Source organism: Lissotriton helveticus, chromosome 7 (genome assembly GCF_964261635.1).
Source record: "Lissotriton helveticus chromosome 7, aLisHel1.1, whole genome shotgun sequence".
Classification (NCBI taxonomy): Eukaryota; Metazoa; Chordata; class Amphibia; order Caudata; family Salamandridae; genus Lissotriton; species Lissotriton helveticus.
Window position 1 is genome coordinate 1,295,585,383 of NC_136068.1, and position 18,539 is coordinate 1,295,603,921.

Below are 18,539 nucleotides of genomic sequence, written 5' to 3' on the forward strand. Positions count from 1 at the left end.
CTCAAAATTCTTCTTTACCATTCATTTAAAACACTCCCAGCAGTGCAAAAGAAACATTTTACATAAAGATCTGGGAAGATCTGGCAGCACCAAAACAATGGCTTACCTCCATCCTGCATGTCTGTAGCTCAGTAGACGAAATGCCTGACACAATATGCTCCACAATTTGTGCTTCAGAAGATGAAACGTCCATCTGATGCAGTTTGATCCACTAATAGTGGCACAGTAAATGAAATGCACATCCATAATGTGGATCTCTTAAAAGGACCATAGCAAGACTAGTCTTTTACCCACTAGGCATTTCCCCAGTGGATTGGACTGTTGGAGGCAGGTTTTGAAAGCCCAGAGTGAGAGTCGCTCCTGGCCACTTTCAGCAGCTCACACAAGATTAACTGCAGAAGGCCCCAGGAGGCTTCAAAGATCGAAAAGAGGGTGAAGAAAGTAGAGGGGAAGTGGTCAGAGAGGAAGAAGAGAGAAGAAAGGTAGAATGGCTGGTTGGAAAAAGAGAGATTGTGTGAGGAGAAAAAGAGTGCCGACTCATTTGAGAATTTTTGCCATGGTTGCTTTTGGTTCCCCAATATGGCCCTGAAAAATATTACAGGGCCCAATTCCCATTTCCATCAGAATACAAGTGTAAGCTACTCCATATTTCAAAGTGCTAATCACAATGGACAAGAAAGAGGCTCTGAGTAACTTCCATTGGCTCAGATTAATTCAAGCATTACACTCATCACTTTTTTGTTTTCCTTAGTGTGATACCCTAAGTGAGACAACCATGCCCAGATCTGACACAGGACTCAAACTACACCTCAATGAAGAGGCCAGAATGGGTTTGGAGTTGATTGTGTTGCCATTCAGAGGTGATCCGGCCTGGTCGCTTTAACTGGACTGGTTCTACTGGAGCAGTACCAAGGCTGGTTTGGATGGGCCTGGTTCCACCGGGGGTCCCAATAATTAGCAGGAGCTGAAATAAATAAGAGCATGGATGTTGCAGCAGATGCCATAACTCGATGGGTATGCCCCAGATGTGGCTCCTGTACTCACAGTGTGTTTAAGCAACAGTGGTCCCATGCATAAAGGAAATACATACAGCAATAAATATAGACAGAGTCAATCTATATTAGGAGCGACATGTCCAGCCGGACAGAGGTCTTTCAAGTTTACTCAATAGACACTTAGTCCAAACACAGAGAATGCCTTCCACAATTCACCTAGTGTGGTACACAAGCCTGTGCCCGACACTAACAGATCCAATACAGAAGGTAGCTTTAGAGAAGCAAAGAAGGGCTTTTTAAGGCGAACAAACGTTTTCTGTTTTAGAATCAGTTGTACAGAAATGTCAAAGAAGCACCATTACATTACATAGTAATCAAGTTTTGCATTAGGTGCTAGACAGGTCGACGGCGTTTCGGACGGCAGGAGCACGCCAGGCAGAAGACTCTCAAGCCGACTAATCCGGTTCCCTAGGCTCCGTCGGATACGTTAATGTAACGCGGATTTGTGCGCTCCATTCCGGGCGACAACATCGTAATTATTTTAATATTCCCCTCGGCTGAGCTCTAGTAGACTTCCCTGGCAACTAGAGGCTAATTAATGTTAAGGCATTAACTGTATGTCCTGATCATGGTCCCCATGATTCAATAAGGGGTCCGAAACGCCGTCGACCTGTCTAGCACCTAATGCAAAACTTGATTACTATGTAATGTAATGGTGCTTCTTTGACATTTCTGTACAACTGATTCTAAAACAGAAAACGTTTGTTCGCCTTAAAAAGTCCTTCTTTGCTTCTCTAAAGCTACCTTCTGTATTGGATCTGTTAGTGTCGGGCACAGGCTTGTGTACCACACTAGGTGAATTGTGGAAGGTATTCTCTGTGTTTGGAATAAGTGTCTATTGAGTAAACTTGAAAGACCTCTGTCCGGCTGGACATGCCGCTCCTAATATAGATTGACTCTGTCTATATTTATTGCTGTATGTTTTTCCTGTATGCATGGGACCACTGTTGCTTAAACAAAGTATGTTCCCCGAGGTCCCCTGCTGACTTAATTGGGGCCCCTTGTTGTTGTTAATATAATCCTGTACTCACAGTGCCACAGGTTCTAAGCTATCCCTCACTTATGAGGCCTAAGTAAGTTGAAAATGTTCTGAGGGTTACTTCTGTTCTAGTCTGCAGGGGACCTGGCGTGGAAGTTCAGGCTGTGCTGTTCCAAATGGAAACCACAAAATTCCCAGACGATAGCCCGAGGAGGGAACAAGAGGCAGTAGGGTACTGGGAGACAGTCAGCCTCCAGACAAATATAGTAAACACAATAGAGACCGTTCCCAGCTATAGACCTAATTACATTTAGAGTGAGGTGCCTAGTGAGAGTGGGGCATTCCACAAAAAGTGATAGACTGGCATCACACACCACCAGGTGTCATGCTTCATCATCTGCCAGTCCTCGCCCTCCAGAAACCGCGTTTGGTGGAGGGCGGGCATGCACCTGGAGACAGGGATGCACTTCTAAGTGAGTGGGGGCCCAAAAAGTGAAATTTAAAAGGCCATCACAGTACGCCCATAAATCTATTATTCAAAAGGGAGCCTGTGTGGGGTAGAATAGAAAGTGCGGTGAATAAGGATCCAATCATCCCATCACCACTGTGAAATTATTTTTTAGAAAAAGGTCAACATGTTTCTGCCAGCTGTCCCTATGGGTACATGGCTTTCGTCAGGACCAGAAAGAGGGGGCTCCAATCTTACCAAACATTGTTGGCAGTCCCACTGTGTGGGTGTGATCACTGATCACTCTCCACTGACTGGGTCCATTAACCTATGACAAAAAAATATATATAAAGTATTTTAAACAATAGAATTTGGTCTGAGAATTCATGAATGCATTCATCCATATTCTAAATCGATATTGTGGTTTTTTAATACAATAAAGAAGAAGAAAGCGCCAGAAATCAGTGTTTTAGCTGAAAACTGGACCGACTTCCATGTCATATGTCTTACCCTTCAAGAAGGACGACTTGCCCCATGGGAGGGGGGAGTTTTCAGAAAGTTCCCGTGGTCACACTATGCTAGAGAGAGAAGACGAAGTGTAAAATATGCAGGTCTAAAAGTGTCTAGACAATTAGTTTGCCATTGTCTGCTATCGAGTCGTTAAAAGAAGAAGAGCAAAGTTTCAAGACTTACTAAAAAGAGGGACATTTCTTGTCCGATCACCTACAGCGTGCAACTCTCCACCTCCTCGACGATGCAGGGATCCTGCGGGCGGGCAGTTTTTTATAGGTACGCCCCAAGCCAGTGAAATCATTTAACGAGCCGCAGCTGATCATGTAAAGCTTGCCGCCAAAATACGCGCGTGTTAATGACGTCGAGTTTCCTCTGTCTGCAAGAGGGCCCTTCTAGGAGCTCCTCTGATTGGTATGCATGCCTGGTCAGGGGCGTAAGCCAAGTCCCAACGATAGGGAGACTCTGGCGCATAAGGTTAATGCCTAATGATGTCCTGTGTCCCGCAGTACTCGCCTGGTGTGCCTGATTATACATAATCTGAGCGCTTGATTGGTTAAAAGTTGGCCGCGTGACCAGCGTGCTTGGTAACGCATACTCTAAGCACGTGATTGGTTTGAAATGGCCGCGTGACGTGTCATGTGCACGCTATATACAAAGTTGCAACCATGGTGATCGAAGGAATGTTACTCGTTGGCTGGAAAAAACGTGATGTGTCATAAATAGTTTGACTCAAGTATTCTATTTCGTGAAGGCTAATAATCGGGGAGTTATTTTAAAAGGAGAGCTGATGGTCCGGAGGCACTCCAAAGAAGCCGAATCAGGTATCAGAGCGCTTTACATATTTTCCAGTTACGTTACATGAGGACACACTTTCATTTTAGGCACAGGGAGATTAAGTGATTTGCCCAGAATCACAGGAGGTTTTGGCGTCGTTACCAAGACTCAAACCCAGATCCCCAGGTCCGAGGTCGAGCGCCCTAGCCGTTAGGCCAACTCCTCTCCCCTAAGATGATGAAGCATGACACCTGGTGGTGTGTGATGCCAGTCTATCCCTTTTTGTGAGATGCCCCACTCTCACTAGGCACCTCACTCTAAATTTAATTTGGTCTATAGCTGGGAACGTTCTCTATACTGTTCCAAATGGAGCCTGACCAAGACTGAATTGCATATTGCTGGTCGGTCTGGAGTGGCACAGTGGGCAAAAAATGATGTTCTAAAATGCGGCGCCAACTGATCGGCAGGAGCTGAGATTAATGCAAGCATTCCTTCCATTGCCTTGTTTTTACAGTAGATACCCTAAGTGCAATTGCCATTCTCAGACATGGGCTACAAGACATTACCTATAACATACTAATGAAGGCGCCAGGAGGCCAAAACTGGTCTGGGGTTGCTTGTGTTCCTATCTGAATGAGATCTGGCTTGGTAGTTCGGTTTGGATTGTTCCTATTGGAGTAATACCAAGAGTGATTTGTATATTGATGTTGTCTGTCTAGAGCAGCACAGTGGGCGAAAAACAATGGTCTGGAATGTAACCCCGAGTTATCATCAATGTATGAGATTTATTAAAGTATTCCTTCTATCAGCTTGTTGTTGCTGCAGTGCATATCTGAATCTGATAAATCCAGTTTATTAAGCTTAATTATGGACCAGCATGTTCTACTAACAATCTTCTGGTCAGCCAATCAAAGTCTAAAATCCAGCAAATCTTCTGTACATTTGAACCGTGCTTTTCCAATAACTTACAGACTAGGCAATTCCCAGTTCAGCTAATCAATCAGATACACTCTTCTCCAAAGGACTTCAGTGCATCCAAATCCCTAATCAGTTCCTTGTAGAAGTCAGTATCTTTCAATTCTAAAACCTCTCCAGAAATTGTCTTACCTAATATTAGAAACCTTAAATGGTAACAGCTCCTTATAGACAATGGAGCAGCAGCGGGCTACAAGTACTAGTAAAGAAGCACTATTTGAGCATGACAGTGGCCTTATGTACAGCCACAGTCTCTCCTTCTCCCCGCCGTATGTGGATAGCAGAGGGAAATGAACAGGAGAGAGGCATTATGCCACAGAAAACTGCAAGCCTTCCACCTCCTTCCATCAATGGATCAAGATGCCACAAGAGCAACGGAAAGAGGGGAGGTAGTCTCCTCAGCTCCTATGTCTCCCTCTGCCTTGCCAAATTGGTAGCGCCAAGGCAGTAATCAGGAGCTGACTACGGCTTCAGGCTCTTCATGTTTACAAATTACTGGTGCAGTTGATGAGAGTGATGAGAGCTGCTTATGTTTTTAAACACCCTGTGTCTCCCAGTAGGCAGTTTTTTAAAATTAGGACATTCAGCCCTCATGGTGTGGTATGGTCTCAGAGCTTTATGTACCTGTCACAGTTGCCTATCCTGGTCGTTAAAGTCACGCTCACTAGTTAGTGTCCCTCAGCATCACCAAAATGCTGAGGTGGGTCTTTAATGGCCGATATAGCCCAATACAGTGGAAGAGGTGTGGCGCCGCGGCTAGGGCGACTGACTCTGGAATCTGGGGATCACGGTTCGATCCCGGCACCGGCGGCAGATTAGCCCAGCACCATGTGACTCTGGGCAATAGCTTGCTTAATCTTCCCGATGGCCCCCAGCGCCTAGAGAGCGCTTTACAAAATGTGGATTGTGGATTATAAGGCTTTATTCCACTCTTGTCTACAAGATCTGCCCTAAAATGTGACTATTCTACAAACGATTTCTGTAACAGAAGGTAACTAACCAATTATTCACATTATCATTATGCATATCCAAACCTCTCTTTCAAGCCACTTTCCTATTTACAAGTTCAATTGGTTGCGCTATTCAAAATGAAAAACACAATTTTCTGATTGCTTCAATTTTAGAACACATTTTAAGAAAAGTGAACTATCAAAAATTACTTTTGCATCCAGTTTGGTCTTTCAAACAAGGGTTCATTAATTGAACTTTGAATCTAATGTAGAGTAAACACCGGAATCCGCTGCCACCTTTATAACTAACATAATATTTATTATTTCTTAAGAGTCACCTTTGACTTACCACATTTTCCCCAGATAAATTATGTAAATTGTTTCTACGTCACAATATACTGAACATGTGATTGATGCATTATTATAAATATCAAGTTACGCTCCTGCGAACCTTACAGCTTCTGTCAGAAGTACACTTGCAATGGAGATTGGATCTTTTGCTCCTGACAGAGTCTGGAGTGGTTGGTACTCTGGAGGCAGAATTGGATTGTTTTTGGAAAGTTGTATAGGATCGCCGAAAGATGCAACTGGGGAGTGTGAATTGATGAGAAATTCCATGAAATGTAATCTGGTAACCAAATCGTCCTAGTATAACCCCTTCCACGCTGATGACGAGCTGGGCTCGTCATGAGGTATCCTCCTGCTACGCTGATGACGAGCCCAGCTCGTCACGTAACATGCGCTTTTAAAAATCTCCGCGTACGAGCGTAATTCCGCCCGCACGCATGCGGTTAATAAAAAAGTAGATTGGAGCAAGTACAGCTGGAAAAAGAACTAACCATCTTGGAATAGAAATTCAAACCAATCCCATATGACAGAGAAATAATAAGTGATGTTATTCAGGTCAGAGACAAAGTTAATGTTCTGCATGGCAAGAAAACAGAAAAAGCTTTCGTTAGAGTCATTCTTTTTGTGAAAGTGGGGAAAAAGTTGGAAAGCTGCTAGGCATACAGGCTGAGACCATCAGAGAGAAAGTAATGCCTGGGTGCCATGAACTTAGCAGTCCGTTTTGGATCACCTTGCACGGCAAGACCTGATTAAAATGTACAACATGTTCTTCAAAATAATAAAACGACTACAGGATTAATATTTAACTCTAATTTGCAGAACTTACAAAATTTTTGGGAATGATGGGTTAGTATTCACAGGTATGACGATTTATCAATTAAATATTGGTTTAGAGATTACTGAGTTTATGCAACAAAAATAGCCCCACATGATAAATATGATGTGTAGTTGCACCTGTTATGCAACTGTTCAATGCATGTGGGGATGGCATGTACTGCTTCCGCACATACCATACCTGTAATGTGTACAGTCAAGGCTACCTGTGCTCTGGCTGCAGCATGTATGTGAGGATGGTTTGTCCTCCTGCTGCATGTAGTGTTTTTAGGTTTCGACCTGGCGATCTGCGCAAGCAGTTCGCGCAGGCGAAATCTATTGTTTACAATATTGGCTCTAGGAACGTCCCCCGGCTCCCATTGGCTAGCTCCAAAAATGGAGGCTAGCCATTGGAAGCCGGATCTGTCCATCAAGGCCGGACCAGATTCGGGGGCGTTCCCGCGATTTTTCCCCTCTCCGCCTCTGCGATGTCGTCATCGCGGCGGTGGGCGGAGTTTTTTTTTTTTTTTAGGGTTTGTTTTTGTCATTCCATGCCGACCACGGCCGCCGGAGGAAGCCCAGGTGAGTGCTTGTTTTTAAATCTTGCCTTCCCGCCCCCTCCTCCCGCTGTCCGTGTGTCTAATGACTCGACGTTAGAAGCAACTGCTTCCGCTCATTGAAGCCCCTCCCCAGGCCCCGACTGCCCGTTTTTTCTCGCCGGGAATTTCCCCAGTGGGCTCGAGTTGATGGAATCCTGTTTTTAGGGAAGGGTTCCTTTGTTGTCGCCTTTTTGACACTTTCTCCAGCAGACACAGCGGGGGAAAGAGCGATAAGGGAGGCAGGCGGCGCCGAGGCTGTGAAACTTGCTCGTCGCCTCGTGCCCTCTTTTGTTAACGACGTGGGAAATACATTTGATGTCAGCAACATGTCTTGTCCACCCTTGCTAGCTTTCTGTCATTACAATACCAGTAAATTACGTTTTCGTTAAAAAAAACAAATCTGATACCCCCCCTCACACACAGCTTGCGTGTATTTACTTCAGCGCCTCTGTGCAGCGCTTAGAATCCGTATATTTAACATAGAGGGGGAGGGGGCGGGGCAGGTCCAGCTGGCGTAACAGGAGTGTGTCTGGCTAATCTATTTATATTGTTTTCTGTAGCGCAAACCCATTCTACACCACACGTTTTATTTATATGTATGTTTTCTATAGCACAGACTCCACCACCAGATTGAGTGTGTCTGTGAAATAACAAGGGCATCGAAGTGTGCGGTGATAGTTACAGAGCATGTGGACACCACTGTAATAACAGAAGGAGAAGCCATTGACCTGAGTCAGTGAGCGGGATAACATTAGCATAATCGGAAATAATAGTTGTTTTAGTCTGACCCAGCGGAGGTCTAATAGCAAGAGCAGCACGCACATCATTAAGCAGTTTCAGAGTGCTGTACAAAGCATCTCCAGATGTAAGCTCGCAAAGCACTGCGTGGAACAATTTTAGAGTGCTGTGAATGGGCTTTTGTAACAACTGAAGTAAACGATACATCAGTGGGACATTATCTTGAGGCGTGGAGTGCAGAGCGATTATAGTTTCTGCACCATAGACACGGATCAAGGCACAGTTGTCACATAAGAAGCACTCAGATGTGCAACATTGTTTGCCACGCCCCCTTTAAAGCACTGACGCTACTGTTAAACTCCAGCCCGACTGATCGCCCCCCCGTGCTCCTCTCTGCTTCCTGTATGACTGGTTATACCATTTCTCGCCTGACTTCGCTTCCCGGATGACCCCAGGCTGCCATGCCCAAGTTCTGGGCTCTCCGTTTACTGACCACTGTGATTTTGTAGCTTAGTCAAATTAGTTTCACTGATGGGCAACACGGTAATAAGCACCAGCATGTATTATGAAGTTGTACCTATGGATGGTTTTGTGGTATGTCTGTAGAACTAAACCAGGCAAAATGTAGGGGGGCAGTGTACAGGGTCAAAGAAAGGAAAGATTAACAGTCAGAATGTGCTTAGACAGGAGTCTGTTTTCTGATAGGTATGCCTGTGATATTTTTATGTTGTGTAAATCTAGCCTAGAAGAAGCGGGGCTACTGGAATGTTGTATCCTTGGTAACCTAGATAGGAATGTTAACTTTAGTTTGGGAACTATTCTATCAATTTCCTGTCTAGGATTTCTGTGTTTCATCCAATCTACTTTCTGTCTGGGGTTCAATCCATCTACTTCTGTGTGAGGTTTAATCCTGCCTTTCTATCTCGCAGGCGGGCGTCATTCTATCTGCTTCGTATCTGGGATTCTTCCCATCTGTGGGCTCCTGCTGCATTGTCACTGGGATTTGGGCCTCTTAAGCCTCCCCACTGGGGTTCAGCCCCTTATGCGTCCTGCCCACCTGAGATCCGTCATTTCCTTGTCAAGTCTGAAATTCACCCCTTCCACTTTTTCCCCATTTGGGATTATTCTAATTTGTGGGCCCATCTGAAATTAGCCCTTTTTAGGTTTCGACCTGGTGATCTGCGCAAGCAGTTCGCACAGGCGAAATCTATTGTTTACAATATTGGCTCTAGGAACGTCCCCCGGCTCCCATTGGCTAGCTCCATAAATGGAGGCTAGACATTGGAAGCCGGATCTGTCCGTCAAGGCCGGACCAGATTCGGGGGCATTCCTGCGATTTTTTCCCTCTCCGCCTCTGCGATGTCGTCATCGCGGCGGTGGGTGGAGTTTCTTTTTTTTTTTTTTTTTTGGGTTTGTTTTTGTCATTCCATGCCGACCACGGCCGCCGGAGGAAGCCCAGGTGAGTGCTTGTTTTTAAATCTTGCCTTCCCGCCCCCTCCTCCCGCTGTCCGTGTGTCTGTTCCGCCCCCCTCCCCGTGTGTCCGTTCCGCCCCCCTCCCCGTGTGCCCGTTCCCGCCCCCCTCCCCTTTCACTCTCCGTTGCTTGTTTTTAGCATACCATAGTTAGACGTGTGCACAAACGTTTGTGAGTAGTGCATCGATTAGTCGATTTTTGTACTATAGTATGCCCAGATGTGTGCCCAAACTGCTTGTACTACAGTTATTTAGATTGCACATCACCGATAATGTCTTATGTCTGGAATATCTTGTCTTCCCACTCACAAAAGATGCTGATTAGCAGACTTGGATGGGCTGCAAAATGGAGTGGCATGCCTCGAGAGGAGCGCCTTACATTTGAGCATCAGGGACAATTTCTTAATTCTTGCCTTCCCGCCCCCCCCCCGCTGTCCGTGTGTCTGTTCCGCCCCCCTCCCCGTGTGTCCGTTCTGCCCCCCTCCCCGTGTGCCCGTTCCCGCCCCCCCTCCCCTTTCACTCTCCGTTGCTTGTTTTTAGCATACCATAGTTACACAGACGTGTGCACAAACGTTTGTGAGTAGTGCATCGTTTAGTCGATTTTTGTACTATAGTATGCCCAGATGTGTGCCCAAACTGCTTGTACTACAGTTATTTAGATTGCACATCACCGATATTGTCTTATGTCTGGAATATCTTGTCTTCCCACTCACAAAAGATGCTGATTAGCAGACTTGGATGGGCTGCAAAATGGAGTGGCATGCCTCGAGAGGAGCGCCTTACATTTGAGCATCAGGGACAATTTCTTAATAAGTGCAGAGGGCTCCTAGATGGGAGTAAGGAGTCACTTCTCTGCGACTCGGCAGCCCATGAAAAAGTGCTCCCAGAATGAGAAGACGTGCACACATTGGCAGACTTGTCAACTCACCCGCATCTGACCTGTGCCAAGGTTTTTTCACCGCCTAACAAACAAAATGTTTCCAAAGACTTCACTAGAGTTGCCTGCTATTCAAGTCAATATCACCATTCAAAAAAGTGTCTATCCTCCGTCGACCTTAAAGGGAACACACATCACTCTCTGAAATGCCTGACTTCACCTGCATTTTTTAGGCAAGAGGTTGACAGGAGTGTGTGAAGCTCCCAAAATAACGTCGCATCTTTCTTCTGCACCACACCACCAGCCTGATCTGCCTGGTCGGCACGTGCTCGCGCAGCTTCCGGTGTGTTGTCAAGCACTGTCAATTCACACAAAAGTCTTCTGGAGTTCATGGCAGCACCTAAGAGGTTTTAAGAACCCAAAGCCACAGAGGGCGCTCAGCTTTGACTTGCTGCTACCTCGTACCCCGACCTTCAGCAAGCTCTGTCCTACTCAACCCTTTATTTCTGTCTGTTTCAGGGGAATTACTTTCTTTCTCGGAGTTAATGTATATACTGTCAATTCTGCGATTAATGTTAGCAAGGTGTTGTCATGTTTCTCAGTGAATGTGTCCTTTATAAATGATAATTTGGTCATGATATTTCTGGCAAACACTATTGTTACTAATGACCACTGTCTCTGAGGTTTCCCGAGTGGGCGAAGCAAAGGTATGCAGTCCCAGAGTGCTGCTGGAGAGTCATGGGGGCATTGCATCTACTTTGACTCTCATGGCGTCTGCTGACCAAGTTTTCCCCTGTCAGTTAAATACTAAACCCTCTCGCCCACCATAACAATGCAGGATGGGAGAGGAGTGGGGAGTGGCCAGAGCAGGTGGATTAATTTACAAATATATTCGAAATACTCCCTTCTTTATTGATGTGAGCACAAACACGCATATACTCACAGCAATGCATATTGAAAAAGAAGAACTACTCAACATATGAGCTCTTACACCTGTTTTTTCGATTATCAGCCCTCATGTCTAACAAGTAATGGGATCTTAGGTGAGAGAGAGAGAGAGAGAGAGAGAGAGTGTGTGTGTGTGGATGTGTGTGTGTGTGTGTGTGTGTGTGTATGTATATATATATATATATATATATATATATATATATATATATTCAAGCAAATGTCCCTTCTGGAGGAGGAGCGACCATTCAGCTGGTGCCGGTGCCGAGTCAAGGACAAGACTCGTTACAATTTTCCAAAGCAATTTGAAATGAAACACCGCACTCTTCTAGGTTTTGATTAAGCTTATTTAATCCATCAAGGAAACGACTTCCTCACCTACGCGTTTCAAACAGATTACTGTTCTTGCTCACGGTAGTAACTACCGTGAGCAAGAACAGTAATCTGTTTGAAACGCGTAGGTGAGGAAGTCGTTTCCTTGATGGATTAAATAAGCTTCATCAAAACCTAGAAGAGTGCGGTGTTTCATTTCAAATTGCTTTGGAAAAATATATATATATATATATATATATATATATATATTCTGTTGCGGATAGAAGATAACTCTGCTTCTATGCTTGATTGGTTTGCCGGCTGTATGTGTCAATGTGATTGCCCACTCCTGCTTCATTAATTAAAGGCTGTTGCCAACAGTGTGCTGTCACCATAGTTGGCTCTGCACCAACTTCCTCAATTCCCTACCTCACTTCTGGAGTCCTCAGGACGCTGCCTCTGTTCCTAGAAGATCTCCTTTATCTCATTATTATTCTGATCAAGTACTTCAGTACATTCCACCCGCCCTACCCAGAAAACACCCACCATATATCCACTCTGCTAACCTCTCATCACAATATAATGTTGACTTCTCTGAAGACCTAGAACAGTCTGTGTGTCAGAGAGCTGACCCCAGGTAAACAAAGGCAAGAACTAGGGGGCATATTTACTAGAAACAGACGCAACACAGCACCGTAAGCCAGCTTGCTGCGTTGCACCATAAGGAAAGTGCAGGGATGCGTCATATTTAGGGCAACATGACGCACCTCTGTCCTTTCCTTTGCGCTGGCACATAATTGACTGCCTAGTGCCAATGCAGTCACCCTTGCACCATGGTGTCTGCATTTTAAGAATGATTATTTTTGTGCAGGAAGGGGCACCTTCCTGCACAAAAACAATCAATGTGCTGCAGAATGAGAAAAAAACGAGGAGAAATAAAGGTATTTCTCCTCGTTATGCCTGCTAAGGGAAGGTGTAAGGTTTTGACGCATTCCCAGGTTTACAAGTCTTTGTAAATCTGGGTCTGCGTAAAATTCCATAGGTGCGGTGTGCGAACACCCAAGCAACACCCATTGAATGCCTCCTTGATGCAGATTTAGGCGATGCAGTGACTTGCGCTGCGTTGCCGTACTCTAGATCTACGAGGCCATGAAAAGCCACGTGAAGTAGATTTGCGTCGCCGCGTAGATCTGGGTCTGCACTCTGCGCCACCGCTGTGTCTGCAAAAGTGATGCAGCGGCGGTGCAAGCTCCTTGTAAATATGCCTCTAGATTCTTAGTCCAGGGCCACCTCACTTCACCAAATCAGATCTGTTCCTTGCTTACCGTCCATTCATTGTCACACTTTGAGGACTCCATCTCAGCCTACATTGGAGTCAGTACAAAAGCGTCAAAACACTACTTCATTCATCACCTGTCCATGAAGCAATCTAGGCGGTGCCTAGTCACCGTTTCACCTGGGTGAAAGTTAAAGTCTTTGGATTAGTGCAGAAACCCCTTTAACTGTCAACAAAAATGCATTTACCTACCAGGTGGAGCCATGGTGCCTACCTTTCTGTAGTACTGTTCACCTTCTAGTTGATTTCCTGCCCCGAAGCAGACAAGGTGCTGCTCGCTCAGTCAGGTGATTTTATTAATATTTAAACTGAGCCACTCTTGAGAGTCCAGCTGACTGCCAGATCCACCTATTCTGAACCGTCTCGCCTCTGCACAGCACTGAGAGGAGTCGGGCTTTCTCTACCGAGGCTGCTCAATGGCCCACTTTCCCCTACAGCTCCCTGTGACCAGAAGGTTGTAGCGAGCGATCAGGCGGGTCCTAGAATTCACCACATACGAAATGAGGCATTTTTCAGTTTTCGAACCAATGCCCTTCTACCTACATAATATAGATGTCTTCTCATCGGTGGGAGCACCATCGACTGGTGAATAAAGGCTGCAGCTGTCAGGAGGGGGACTCTAAGGGGGTACAACCTTCAGAAGAAGCAACACATTCCTGCCAGGACAGGATAGCCAGGAAGGGATCAACTGCATTTTGGTGATTGTTCCACGAACATTTTCCCCTGGTCCCACTTCTCTCGCACAGCTTCCCCTGTAGATTAGTTTACATGCCTGACCTCACCTCTCTTACCCTGGCCTCCCTATCTGCCCTGGTCCCACGTACCTGCCCTGGTCCCACGTACCTGCCCTAGGCCATCCACTCACCCTGGTGTCTATTGCCCCATGGTTCGTTAGGTATCACATACCTGCCCTGGTCTAATCGGCTTGCCCTTACTTCCCTTCCTCGCAGGTGTCTCGACGATTCGTCAGTCACCTTACCTATACCCCACGTGTGTGTTCTCGGTTCAGTAAGGTACTTACCTGCCCTGCTCCTACTGAGCTTCAGGTGTGCGCTCGCTGGCTGCTCACTGCAGAGAGGTGTATTGGTGCCACCCACGTATACCCTGACACAGCTTGCCCAGTCATGCAAATTGTTGTTTTCAGGTCCCCTAATCCAATTGATTCGATTACATTTGATTTCATTTAGATTACATTTGACCAAGACCAAAAGTCCCAGACTGCAGTGGTTTATTTAAATGCTAGGGGGCATATTTACAAGTCCCTTGCGCCACTTTTAACATGGGAAAAGTGACGCAAAAGCGGCGCAAGGGGCTTGTAAATCTGCCCCTAGGAATGGAGACATCGCGCCGCAAGGCTTTGGGGGTCATGTGGGGACTCTACCTCCGGGTCCCTCCCCAGGCCAGCTCCGACCACTAGATTGCAAGCCGCAGTCCTCCCCGTTGACATACCACACACCCTCTATCTGCTCCCATTGCAGCCTGCCCCTGGCGTCCCACTCGTTGACTTGGTCTGGCCTCCCTACTTCTCGCCTCCGACCTCAGAGCACACAGAATCTACCACCCGCCCCTATGCCCGGCGCCTGAGCCCCGGACTGGGCGGGAGTACAGGCAGCTCCGCTCCCCCCTCCAGCGTGCGGCGGGCCCTGCGCGCCGAGGCACCTACCCGTGTCCCGGGCCCTCCGGCCGGCGCTGCCCCCTCTCCGCTCACCGTTGTTGCGCTGCTCGCAGACCGCACTCTGCGTTCCTCCTCACTGGACACACTTCCCCTTTGTGTATTTGTATTGCTCCCAGCCGCTGCCCGTGGGAGGCGGAGGCGGGGAGTATGCAAAACCTGCACTAGGTGCGGTGCTTCACTGGAAGATAAACCGCAGAGGCAAAGGAAGACACCGCGCCACACCCTGTGCCCGGCCTGGCGGGTGGAAGGTGCGCACATGCGGCCCCGTGTGCAGCTTGCGGCGCCCTGCGCTGGGTACTATGACCTATTGTACCGCACGCCCAGCGCGCACAACCACCGTTCCCTGGCGCACACAACGCAGTAACTTTACAATATTCCTCTCCAAACTTATTCGACAGGAGATTAAAAAATAGGAAACATCTATTAAATGTTGAGAGGGCGGATGAGGGCTAGAAACACTCGGTGAGCCCTACAGATTTTTTTTCTTCTGCAAAATACTTTCTGAATTTTTTCAAAGGGAGGAATAATGATCGAAGCCACTGGACCTCCAAATGGGCAAGTCCCACATTTTCTCCTGCCTAAATTCCACAATTGCTCTTGCATACTCTGATAACATTAGTCACCTCCCGCCTCCCCCCCCCCCCCGAAGGTCCCACGCTTCCAAGACGCTAGAAGGGGCAGGGCCATCTTGCTTAAAGAATCCCCCACCCCTCGGGGTCGTAACTGCATCTTATGCGCAGCTCCGATGCTCCCGTGCTGGTTTCTGAACCCCATGCTGACACAGATTCTAAAGAAGCTCTTTCCATTTCATGGGGTGATACAAATCCTGTGGTGGCACAAGCTACTCTGTTCCGAGATACATCAGCTTAGGTGTCTCCAACACTGAACCCATGTCTATGTGGCAGCACGGCACCGCATTAAACCGGAACAATGATCCAAACAGGGAACTTTTATTAATATTAGTCTTTTCCCAACCTATTAGGATATCTCCTATGGCTCCGTCCTAAATATCCAATTGCAGACCCAGACCTTCTCACTCCAACGCTTTTTCAGAACACAGGAACCTTGTTTCCAGAAGGACAGGTGTGACTACATTTCCCTCTAATTGGAAACCACAATACACATGTGTAATAAAATTTAAATTTGTTACATAAATGGGCACCTAAAACATGTCTTCCCCTGCCCTCGCATAAACATAATTATGTGCTCAGTTCTCAATATTGAAATTTCAGAAGAGGACTAAGGTTGCGCACCGGCACCCAAATGAAGAGAATGCTTCCAACATCATAGCCAGGTGGTACGTGATGATGTTTGGAGCACCAGATGCACATGGAAAGGGTTGTGGAGAGACAGGCACCCTAGCCCACGTTGTGTTGTATTGCAATTGCATTTATATTGCACTTACTACCCCTGAGAAGGCCTTGAAGCGCTTTTTGGGCGAGTAGTAGCACACTTCTCTGGAACCCAAAAGGATTAGTGATGAATTAGTATAGTGAAATATGAAAGTAATTTTGGCGGGGGATATGTTAGTCTGTTATTTGAATTGAGAAAGATAGTGGAGGGATGGAAGAGGGAAGAGTTAGGAATTATATAGCGCTTGCTACCCCTGATGTTGAGGTCAGGCATATACAGTCATATTGGAAATAAATTCTGTCCCATATTGCAGCTATTGCAAGACTCCATCTGCTGTTGCCCCACAGTCTTGTAATTCTGAGAGCCGGGAGTTCACAGTACATACCCACTCACCACACCAATGAGGCCATTGATCACGCATCTACCACTCGCTGCCCGATTAGTATCTTCAAAATGCCCACCGTGGAGCGGTTCACCTATTTCATGGATTCAGTTGATGTAGGAGTGCCCTTGCTGAGTTAGATCGACGGCTTGAGGCTGTTCTTTTCCAGTTCACATTTGATCCCCAGCATTTCCCTCTTTCTTGTTAACCTAACCGGATGTAGATCAGGGAAGAGTAACAGCCTCTGCCTGTCTAGTAGGACCTCTTTATGAAAGGTTTGGAAGATCCAAGTCGTTTTTCAGCAAGAACCCACTGCATTCGGGCAGGTTTAAGGTCAATACAGGAGGCCATAGATGGGGCCAGTGCCATAGAGGTCCCTTATGGGGGTTTCCAGAGTCCCTGATGTCATGGGGGCCTGTCCCCACCAACTCTGGAAGCCGCTGCACTCCGCACTCCACTGGCTCATCTCCGGCCCCTCACATCTACCATCAGTGCAAGCTCATCTGATCGTAGCCCCATGAAGCTGCGGTGCTTGGTAGCGCTTCTTGTCCCCTCCCACTCCCTGTGGACTCTGGGGGACACAGAGTTCTGCCGCTGCTCACTGCCAACCACTTTGTCTCCTGGTGCGTTGGCCATCTTCCCATGATAGGCTCCTGATGACAGACTTCTCCAATGCTCTACCAGGCACCAAACTCGCACCAGGTCCACCCACCACCTCCAGCGAAGTCTCCCGAGGGTCGCGGCTGTCCTTCGGTGTCTTTAAGATGGTGAATAATGCCAGAAACTGGAGCCCTGTCGGGAGCATGCAATTTCGGCAGCCATTTTGGCCCTGGCCAGCTACGCCCCAACTATCCTACTTTAGACCAGCCACATGCAAATCAGTCTTGGTTGAGCTCCAATATAAACACTGTTGGCCTAACTGTCATTCCAAGCCACACAAGCCACCCCAGACTAGTCTGCCTGGGTCCTTCAGTGGGATGTATGACGTTACAACTCATACTTTTACAACGCATGCCATTACAACAAATTTTTTACAATGCAAAAACTTTTACAACGCATGTATTTACAACGCATGTTTTTACAACGCAGGTACCTTTACAACGCATACCATTACAACGTAAGTATTGGTAAGTATATATATTATTTTTTTTTAATTTAAAATAATTGAAAATAATATAATTTAATTTAATTTAATTTAATTTAATTGATTTAATTTAAATTTAATTTTATTTTATTTTTACCTTATACCCCTGTACCCGAAAAACCCAAAACTGACCCTGAACCCTAAAAATACCCCTGTACCCCAAAAACCCAAAACTGACCCTGAACCCTAAAAATACCCCTGTACCCCAAAAACCCAAAACTGACCCTGAACCCTAAAAATACCCCTTTACCCAAAAACCCCAAACTGACCCTGAACCCTAAAAATACCCCTGTACCCCAAAAACCCAAAACTGACCCTGAACCCTAAAAATACCCCTTTACCCAAAAAACCCAAACTGACCCTGAACCCTAAAAATACCCCTTTACCCAAAAACTGAAAACTGACCCTGAACCCTAAAAATACCCCTTTACCCAAAAACCCAAAACTGACCCTGAACCCTAAAAATACCCCTGTACCCCAAAAACCCAAAACTGACCCTGAACCCTAAAAATGCCCCTTTACCCAAAAACTGAAAACTGACCCTGAACCCTAAAAATACCCCTTTACCCAAAAACTGAAAACTGACCCTGAACCCTAAAAATACCCCTTTACCCAAAAACTGAAAACTGACCCTGAACCCTAAAAATACCCCTTTACCCAAAAACTGAAAACTGACCCTGAACCCTAAAAATACCCCTTTACCCAAAAACTGAAAACTGACCCTGAACCCTAAAAATGCCCCTTTACCCAAAAACTGAAAACTGACCCTGAACCCTAAAAATGCCCCTTAAAAAAACCCAAACATATAAAATGTAAAATATAATTATATACTTACCAATACTTACGTTGTA

General features: G+C 46.3%; 1 protein-coding gene across 2 annotated transcripts in view; it reads right to left on the reverse strand.

Annotated features, from left to right (window-relative positions):
- The window catches only part of UNC13D (unc-13 homolog D), an 880,699-nt gene that overhangs the window by 798,916 nt on the left and 63,244 nt on the right, over positions 1-18,539 (reverse strand). Inside the window, exon 1 of one of the 2 annotated variants that reach the window (XM_078654552.1) lies at positions 14,843-14,900. The exons of the other annotated variant lie outside the window; for it this stretch is intronic. The gene's annotated coding sequence lies outside the window, so the exon portion shown is untranslated. Of the gene's footprint in view, positions 1-14,842; positions 14,901-18,539 lie in introns of those variants that run through there. 2 annotated transcript variants of the gene reach the window in all.